Below are 10,000 nucleotides of genomic sequence, written 5' to 3' on the forward strand. Positions count from 1 at the left end.
GTGGGGCCGTAGGGGAGGTGGGGGCCATGGGAAGGTGGGGGCCGTAGGGGAGGTGGGGGCCGTGGGGAAATTGGGGCCCCGTAGGAGGGTGGGGGCCGTAGGGAAGTCTGAGAGACCTCATGAGGAGGTCAGAGACTGTGGGAGGAGTGGGAGCGTAGAGTGGGGGCCATGGGGCGTTGGGACGTAAAAGTGGGAGGGAGCCATGGGGGCCGTTGGGAGCCGTAAAGTGGGGCACGTTGGGGAGGTGGGGCCGTAGGGTGGGGCCGTAGAGTGGGTGGGAGACACGTGCAGAGGGAGTGGGAACCCCGTTGGGGAGGTGGGGGCCGTTAGAGGTGGGGGCCGTAGAGGAGGTGAGGCCGTTAAGGAGGTGGGGGCCGTAGGGAGGTGGGGGCCGTAGGAGGTGGGGGCCGTAGAGGTGGGGGCCATGGGGCCCTTAGAGGGGAGGTAGGGGGCCGTAGGGAGGTGGGGGCCGTAGGGAAGGGCCGTGGGGGGTGGGGGCCGTGAGAGGAGGTGGGGGCCGTTGGGGAGGTGGGGGCCATAGGGGAGGTGGGGGCGTAGGGAGGTGGGGGCCATAGGGGGGTGAGGGCCGTAGGGAGGTGGGGGCCATGGGGGCGTTGGGGCCCGTGGGAGGTGGGGGAGGTAAATGGGGAGGTGGGGGCCGTAGGGGAGGTGGGGGCCGTAGGGGGAGGTGGGGGCCATGGGGTAAAATGGGGCCCAGAGAGGTGGGGGCCGGGGGAGGTGGGGGCCGTAGGGGAGGTGGGGAGCCGTAGGGAGGTGGGGGCCGTAGGGAATGTGGGGGCCAGGTAAATGCGTTGGGGCCATGGGGGAGGTGGGGGCCGTAGGGGAGGTGGGGCCGAGGAGGTGGGGAGGTGGGAGCGTAAAGGGAGGTGGGGGCCATGGGGGAGGTGGGGCGTAGGGAAGGGAGGTGGGGGCCAGGTGGGGCCAAGCCAGTGGGGGCCGTAGGGGAGGTGGGGGCCGTTGCCAGTGGGGGCCGTTGGGAGGTGGGGGGTGGGGACCGTAGGGGAGGTGGGGGCGTTGGGGAGGTGGGGGGCCGTAGGGGTGGGGGCCATGGGGCCCGTGGGGAGGTGGGGGCCGTAGGGGAGGTGGGGGCCGTAGGGAGGTGGGGGCCGAGGGGAGGTGGGGGCCGTTAGGGGGGAAGGTGGGGGCCGTAGGGGCCGTAGGGGAGGTGTGGGGAGCCATGGGGGCCGTTGGGGGAGGGGGAGCCGTAGGGGAGGTGGGGGGCCGTAGGGGAGGTTGGGGAGGTGGGGGCCGTAAGGTGGGGGCCGTAGCAAAATGAGGGGGAGGTGGGGGCCGTAGGGAGGTGGGGGCCATGGGGGCCGTTGGGGCCGTAGGGGAGGTGGGGGCCGAGGGGAGGTGGGGGCCGTAGGGGGGGAGGTGGGGGCCAGGGGAGGGGGGGCCGTAGGGGAGGTGGGGGCCGTCAGAGGGGAGGTGGGGGCCGTAGGGGAGGTGGGGGCCGTTAGGGGAGGTGGGGGCCGTAGGGGAGGTGGGGGCCATAGGGGAGGTGGGGGCCGTAGGGGAGGTGGGGTTGGGGGTGGGGGCCGTTGGGGAGGTGGGGGCCGTTGGGGTGAGGATGACAGGGAAAACACGTCGTTGATCAGGTATTCCTCGATGAGTCTGGAACACACCATGGACTGGGAAGAAAGTGCTGCTTTTCACCGGGGCATGAAAGGGCTGGGAGGGGGTTGCTTTGGGGGTGTCGGGCTGTAGTCCAGGGTCTACGAGGTTCCTGTAGTTCAGACTAACAGACTGTGTTAAGGATCCTTTCTGAGGAGAGAAGCGCGGTAGAGAGATCTCTTCCAGTTCAACATACTCTCCCTCAGCGTCCGAGTCCTCTCCTGCTGCGATGTCAAAACCTTTCCCATCGTCCCTGGTCTCGATAGGCTGTCTCAACCGTGGGCGGAGCTTCACCTCCGTACTCTCTCCACATTGGGCCTTGGATGTGTCAATCAAACCGTCCCCTTCTCCCTTGGTAGGGACTCTGATTGGTGCAGCCACCATCGCCGTGGGTCTGTTAATGAACTGAGGGTGTACTATATCCTCCCAGGGTACTCTGAAGATGTCGTTCTCTGCAGACAGGAGGCAGTAGGACAGTGTCCTCCCCGACCCTGTCCCAGACCCTGTCCCAGGCCCTGTCCCAGGCCCTGTCCCAGACCCTGACCCTGTCCCAGGCCCTGTCCCAGGCCCTGTCCCAGGCCCTGTCCCAGACCCTGTCCCCGACCCTGTCCCTGACCCTGTCCCAGACCCTGTCCCCGACCCTGTCCCAGGCCCTGTCCCAGGCCCTGTCCCCGACCCTGTCCCCGACCCCGTCTCTGTCCCCGACCCTGTTCCAGACCTTGTCTCCGTTCCTGCTCCACTCCGTTCCCTGTTGACTGAGAATAACAATAATGTATTAATCCACACCAGACAGAAACCGGCAGCCCCCCAAGTTTACTGTAAAAACGCCAGCCAATCATCTCCCAGGGATTTTAATGTTGGAAATATGTTCCAAAGTAATCCCAGGCAGAGAGATACAGGGCCTTCAGAAAGTATTCAGACCCCTAGACTTTTTCCACATTTTACAGCCTTGTTTTAAAATGTATTAAATCATTTTTTCCCCATCATCAATCTACACACAATTCCCCATAATGACATCACAATACCCCATAATGACATCACAATACCCCATAATGACATCACAATAACCATTAATGACATCACTATACCCCATAATGACATCACAATACCCCATAATGACAAAGCAAACACAGGTTTTTAGACATTTTTGTAAAATGTATTCAAAATAGAAACTGAAATATCACATTTAAATAAGTATTCAGACCCTTTACTCAGTACTTTGTTGAAGCACCTTTGGCAGCGATTACAGCATCGAGTCTTCTTGGTTATGACACTACAAGCTTGGCACACCTGTATTTGGAGAGTTTCTCCCATTCTTCTCCAGAGATCCTATCTGTCAGGTTGGATGGGGAGCGTCACTGCACAGCTATTTGCAGGTCTCACCAGAGATGTTCAATCTGGTTCAAGTCTGGGCTCTGGCCAAGGACATTCAGAGATTTGTCCCGAAGCCACTCCTGCGTTGTCTTGGCTGTGTGCTTAGAGTCGTTGTCCTGTTGGAAGGTGAACCTTCACCCCAGTCTGAGGTCCTGAGAGCTCTGGAGCAGGTTTTCATCTAGAATCTCTCTGTACTTTGCTCTGTTCATCTTTCCCTTGATCCTGACAAGTCACCCAGTCCCTGCAGCTGAAAAACATCCCCACAGGGAAACTTCACCGTAGGGACGGTGCCACCACCATGCTTCACCGTAGGGACGGTGCCACCACCATGCTTCACCGTAGGGATGGTGCCACCACCATGCTTCACCGTAGGGATGGTGCCAGGTTTTCTCCAGAAGTGAAGCTTGGCATTCAGTCCAAAGGGTTCAATCTTGGTTTCATCAGACCAGAGAATATTGTTTCTCGGTCTGAGAGTCTTTAGGTGCCTTTTGGCAAACTCCAAGCGGGCTGTCATGTGTTTTTTAAGAGGAGTGGCTTCCATCTGGCCACTCAACCATAAAGGCCTGATTGGTGGAATGCTGCAGAGATGGTTGTTCTTCTGGAAGGTTCTCCACAGAGGAACTCTGGAGCTCTGTCAGAGTGACCATGTTATATATATATAACATATATTATATATATTATATATAACATTATATATCCAGAAAGACTCTCCAACATCTATTCTATCACGACGTTGCTGAATGTTACTCTGAACTATCCATTCTAACCACGGCAGAAAGACTCTCCAACATCTATTCTATCACGACGTTGCTGAATGTTACTCTGAACTATCCATTCTAACCACGGCAGAAAGACTCTCCAACATCTATTCTATCACGACGTTGCTGAATGTTACTCTGAACTATCCATTCTAACCACGGCAGAAAGACTCTCCAACAGAAACAAACGTTCCAACAGAGATCACGACGACACACACTAATATATATATATTGATCGCAATTATTCCCGAATGAGTTCATGTGCAAAGGATTAGCATTTCAATTGTTAAAATTATCAACTTTGTCTTTTATCTCAGTCGACCCCCACTTCCCTTTTGTCTACCAAGCCGCGATACCGGTTTAGCCCACTAGGGCACATCTGCTATCATTTCGTTGTAACTGTATCTACTGTTTGTTTGTGCATTTCTGTGATTTAGTTAGTTAGTAAATAAATAATTTAAGACAATTGATGTATGGATGACTCATAGGGAAGACTGGGTTCGTGCAGATAACCAACAATTTACGACGTTTGGAATGAGACTAACGTGAGGTAAAGGATAATTCATTCAATCGAAGAAAAATTGATCAGATATTAAAATATCTGAAAGTTATATTAGGAAAATTATACATTTGTAATCTGAATATTTTCCTTGGTGCCCCGACTTCCTAGTTAATTACATTTACATGATTAAGTTAGTTTAGTCACGTAATAATAATTACAGAGAATTTTTTATAAAAATAAGTCTTCAGTTTAATGATGCCAAAGACCCGACACACGGCTTGGTTTTTGCTCTGACATGCACTGTCAACTGTGGGACCTTATATAGACAGGTGTGTGTCTTTCCAAATCATGTCCAATCAATTTAATTTACCACAAGTGGACTCCAATCAAGTTGTAGAAACATCTCAAGGATGATCAATGGAAACAGGATGCACCTGAGATCAATTTAGAGTCTCACAGCAAAGGGTCTGAATACTTATGTAAACAAAGTATTTTTGTTTTTTTAATCTTTATGATGATGGTATTATGATGTCATTATGGGGTATTGTGATGTCATTATGGGGTATTATGATGTCATTATGGGGTATTGTGACTTCATTATGTGGTATTGTGATGTCATTATGGGGTATTGTGATGTCATTATGGGGTATTGTGATGTCATTATGGGGTAATGTGACCTCATTATGTGGTATTGTGATGTCATTATGTGGTATTGTGATGTCATTATGGGGTATTGTGATGTCATTATGGGGTATTGTGACCTCATGATGGGGTATTGTGATGTCATTATGTGGTATTGTGATGTCATTATGGGGTATTGTGACCTCATGATGGGGTATTGTGATGTCATTATGTGGTATTGTGATGTCATTATGTGGTATTGTGATGTCATTATGGGGTATTGTGATGTCATTATGGGGTATTGTGACCTCATGATGGGGTATTGTGATGTCATTATGTGGTATTGTGATGTCATTATGGGGTATTGTGATGTCATTATGTGGTATTGTGTGTAGATTGCTTAGGATTTCTTTTTTATTTAACCCATTTTAGAATAAGGCTGTAAAGTAACAAAATGTGGAAAAAGTCAAGGGGTCTGAATACTTTCTGAATGTATTGTATATGTGAGCGGCCAGCCGCTCCAGAACAAAATCGTCCCGCGGCTGAAACTAGTTGATGATCCCTGCATTAACCCCGCCCGAATAACCACACACACACACACACACACACACACACACACACACACACACACACACACACACACACACACACACACACACACACACACACACACACACACACACACACACACACACACACACACACACACACACACACACACACACACACACACACGTTGGAGGAGCTGAAGCAGAGGGCAGTTACAGTGTCCAATCAGAGCAGTTTACCTGAGTGGAGCCAGGCCATGGTGAACAGGGAGGTGTAGGCTAGCTCTGGTAACTTTACCTCCTCTACATGCTGCCCACTGGGGGCCAGACAGCGCAGGATGATACAGGGTGGGCTGGAGGAGGGGAGAGAGAGAGAGAGAGAGAGAGAGAGAGAGAGAGAGAGAGAGAGAGAGAGAGAGAGAGAGAGAGAGAGAGAGAGAGAGAGAGAGAGAGACAGAGACAGAGAGAGAGAGAGGGGACCAGAGAGAGAGAGAGAGAGGGGACCAGAGAGAGAGAGAGAGAGAGAGAGAGAGAGAGAGAGAGAGAGAGAGAGAGAGAGGTTACCTTACATTGCTGCCCACTGAGGGCCAGACAATGCATGATGATACAGGGTGGGCTGGAGAGAGAGACACCATGCCCAAACTGGACACGCACGTGCGTCTGCCATCGTGCGCAAATTGATGTTGTCCCCCCCACACCAAACGCGATCACGAAACTGAACCAATTATATTAATTTGGGGACAGGTCGAAAAGCATTGAACATTAATGGCAATTTAGCTAGCTAGCTTGCAGTCGCTAGCTAACTTATCCTATTTAGTTAGCTAGCTTGATGTTGCTAGCTAATTTGTCCTATTTAGCTAGCTTGCAGTTGATAGCTAATTTGTCCTATTCAGCTAGTTAGCTTGCAGTTTCTAGCTAATTTGTCCTGGGATATAAACATTGAGTTGTTATTTTACCTGAAATGCACAAGGTCCTCTACTCCGACAATTAATCCACACATAAAACGGTCAACCGAATCATTTCTAGTCGTCTCTCCTCCTTCCAGGATTCTTCTTCTTCTTTGGACTTTATATGACGATTGGCAACTGACTTTCATAATAAGGTGCATTACCACAACCGACCTCCGTTCATCTTTCAATCACCCACGTGGGTATAACCAATGAGGAGATGGCACGTGGGTTCAGTATATGCTTCTAAAATCCGAATGAGGAGATGGGAGAGGCGGGACTTGCATCGCGTTCGGCGTCACAAATAGAAGCAACTTCTATTTTAGCTGCCTGGCAACAGACTGTTCGTTGGGTGCAATGATTGAATAACATGTATGTGTATATTTATTTTGCAACACGGTTACCACGTCCGGTTTGGGTAGTGAGAGAAAGAGGTTACCTGGTTACCTTCCTAGGGCTGGGCAGTGTACAGTATTTGACAATATACCGGTATTGATGCAAGGACCGGTATGGGTTTTTACTTTACCTTCTATAACGGTCTGTTTGGTTTGTAAAATGTGATACGTCATTTCGTTTGTATGGTTTACTCGCTACTTGAGTTGACTCTCTCGCCAAGCCCCGCCCCTTGTCACACAAGGAGCGCCATTGGTCAATGCAGCAGATGCAACAATATGTTGATGACAACCATGGTGCTTTCCACTTTGCTTCTTAATATCAATCCACAAGCTATAATTACACTATAATTACACTATTTAGTTTGTGTATCTTATTGTCTGTGTATCTTACTATATGCTAGTTTGTATTTTCTTAGCAAGTTGCTAAAAATAAAATCTTGTTAGCAGCTAATGCTGATCGCTATTTAGCTGGCTAGCTAGCTAATACATGTATTGAGTCAGAACAAACGTAGCTAGCTAATACATGTATTGAGTCAGAACAAACGTAGCTAGCTAATACATGTATAGAGTCAGAACAAACGTAGCTAGCTAATACATGTATAGAGTCAGAACAAACGTAGCTAGCTAATACATGTATAGAGTCAGAACAAACGTAGCTAGCTAATACATGTATAGAGTCAGAACAAACGTAGCTAGCTAATACATGTATTGAGTCAGAACAAACGTAGCTAGCTAATACATGTATTGAGTCAGAACAAACGTAGCTAGCTAATACATGTATTGAGTCAGAACAAACGTAGCTAGCTAATACAAGTATAGAGTCAGAACAAACGTAGCTAGCTAATACATGTATTGAGTCAGAACAAACGTAGCTAGCTAATACATGTATTGAGTCAGAACAAACGTAGATAGCTAATACATGGGGCACTCTGTTCACACCGTTGACATCAGCAAACCGCCCAACGCCATACACGTGATCCGCGGTTGTGAGGCCGGTTGGAGGTAGTACAAAATTCTCTAAAACGTCATTGGAGGCGGCTTATGGTAGATAAATGAACATTCAATTCTCTGGCAACAGCCCTGGTGGACATTCCTGCAGTCAACATGCCAATTGTACGCTCCCTCAAAACTTCAGACATCTGTGGCATTGTGTTTGTCGTGTGACAAAACTGAACATTTTTAGACTGGCCTTTTATTGTCCCCAACACAAGGTGCACCTGTGTAATGATCATGCTGTTTAATCAGCTTCTTGATATACCACACCTGTCAGGTGGATGGATTATCTTGGCAAAGGAGAGATGTTCACTAACAGGGATGTAAACAAATTTGTGCACAAAATTTGAGAGAAATAAGCTTTTTGTGCATATGGAACATTTCTGGGATCTTTTATTTCAGCTCATGAAACATGGGACAAACACTTTATATGTCACGTTTATATTTTAGTTCTGTCACGCCCTGATCTGTGTCACCTCCTGTCCCTGTGATTTTCTCCACCCCCCTCCAGGTGTCACTTATTTTCCCCAGTGTATTAATCCCTGTGTTTCCTGTCTCTCTGTGCCAGTGTATTTATCCCTGTGTTTCCTGTCTCTCTGTACCAGTGTATTAATCCCTGTGTTTCCTGTCTCTCTGTACCAGTGTATTAATCCCTGTGTTTCCTGTCTCTCTGTACCAGTGTATGTATCCCTGTGTTTCCTGTCTCTCTGTACCAGTGTATTAATCCCCGTCTCTCTGTACCAGTGTATTTATCCCTGTGTTTCCTGTCTCTCTGTACCAGTGTATTTATCCCTGTTTCCTGTCTCTCTGTACCAGTGTATTAATCCCCGTCTCTCTGTACCAGTGTATGTATCCCTGTGTTTCCTGTCTCTCTGTACCAGTGTATTAATCCCCGTCTCTCTGTACCAGTGTATTAATCCCCGTCTCTCTGTACCAGTGTATGTATCCCTGTGTTTCCTGTCTCTCTGTACCAGTGTATTAATCCCCGTCTCTCTGTACCAGTGTATTAATCCCCGTCTCTCTGTACCAGTGTATTTATCCCTGTGTGTCCTGTCTCTCTGTGCCAGTGTATTTATCCCTGTCTCTCTGTACCAGTGTATTTATCCCTGTCTCTCTGTACCAGTGTATTTATCCCTGTCTCTCTGTACCAGTGTATTTATCCCTGTCTCTCTGTACCAGTGTATTAATCCCCGTCTCTCTGTACCAGTGTATTAATCCCCGTCTCTCTGTACCAGTGTATTTATCCCTGTGTGTCCTGTCTCTCTGTGCCAGTGTATTTATCCCTGTCTCTCTGTACCAGTGTATTTATCCCTGTCTCTCTGTACCAGTGTATTTATCCCTGTCTCTCTGTACCAGTGTATTAATCCCTGTGTTTCCTGTCTCTCTGTACCAGTGTATGTATCCCTGTGTTTCCTGTCTCTCTGTACCAGTGTATTAATCCCCGTCTCTCTGTACCAGTGTATTTATCCCTGTGTTTCCTGTCTCTCTGTACCAGTGTATTTATCCCTGTTTCCTGTCTCTCTGTACCAGTGTATTAATCCCCGTCTCTCTGTACCAGTGTATGTATCCCTGTGTTTCCTGTCTCTCTGTACCAGTGTATTAATTCTCTGTACCAGTGTATTAATCCCCGTCTCTCTGTACCAGTGTATGTATCCCTGTGTTTCCTGTCTCTCTGTACCAGTGTATTAATCCCCGTCTCTCTGTACCAGTGTATTAATCCCCGTCTCTCTGTACCAGTGTATTTATCCCTGTGTGTCCTGTCTCTCTGTGCCAGTGTATTTATCCCTGTCTCTCTGTACCAGTGTATTTATCCCTGTCTCTCTGTACCAGTGTATTTATCCCTGTCTCTCTGTTCCAGTGTATTTATCCCTGTCTCTCTGTACCAGTGTATTTATCCCTGTCTCTCTGTACCAGTGTATTTATCCCTGTGTTTCCTGTCTCTCTGTACCAGTGTATTTATCCCTGTGTTTCCTGTCTCTCTGTGTATTTATCCCTGTGTTTCCTGTCTCTCTGTACCAGTGTATTTATCCCTGTCTCTCTGTACCAGTGTATTTATCCCTGTGTTTCCTGTCTATAAAAATAATATAATAATAATATATGCCATTTAGCAGACGCTTTTATCCAAAGCAACTTACAGTCATGTGTGCATACATTCTACGTATGGGTGGTCCCAGGGATCGAACCCACTACCCTGGCGTTACAAGCGCCATGCTCTACCAACTGAGCT

The 10,000-nt window shown here is 48.6% G+C and overlaps 1 long non-coding RNA gene across 1 annotated transcript in view; it reads right to left on the minus strand.

Annotated features, from left to right (window-relative positions):
* Positions 1-2,286: 2,286 nt before the first annotated feature.
* Positions 2,287-10,000, minus strand: part of LOC124029657 — a 10,607-nt gene continuing 2,893 nt past the window's right edge. Inside the window, exons 3-4 of the long non-coding RNA XR_006837819.1 lie at positions 5,679-5,791; positions 2,287-2,390 (exon numbers count right to left, since the gene is read on the minus strand). This is a non-coding gene — a long non-coding RNA (uncharacterized LOC124029657). The remainder of the gene's footprint in view (positions 2,391-5,678; positions 5,792-10,000) is intronic.

Source organism: Oncorhynchus gorbuscha, unplaced genomic scaffold (genome assembly GCF_021184085.1).
Source record: "Oncorhynchus gorbuscha isolate QuinsamMale2020 ecotype Even-year unplaced genomic scaffold, OgorEven_v1.0 Un_scaffold_7185, whole genome shotgun sequence".
NCBI lineage: Eukaryota > Metazoa > Chordata > Actinopteri > Salmoniformes > Salmonidae > Oncorhynchus > Oncorhynchus gorbuscha.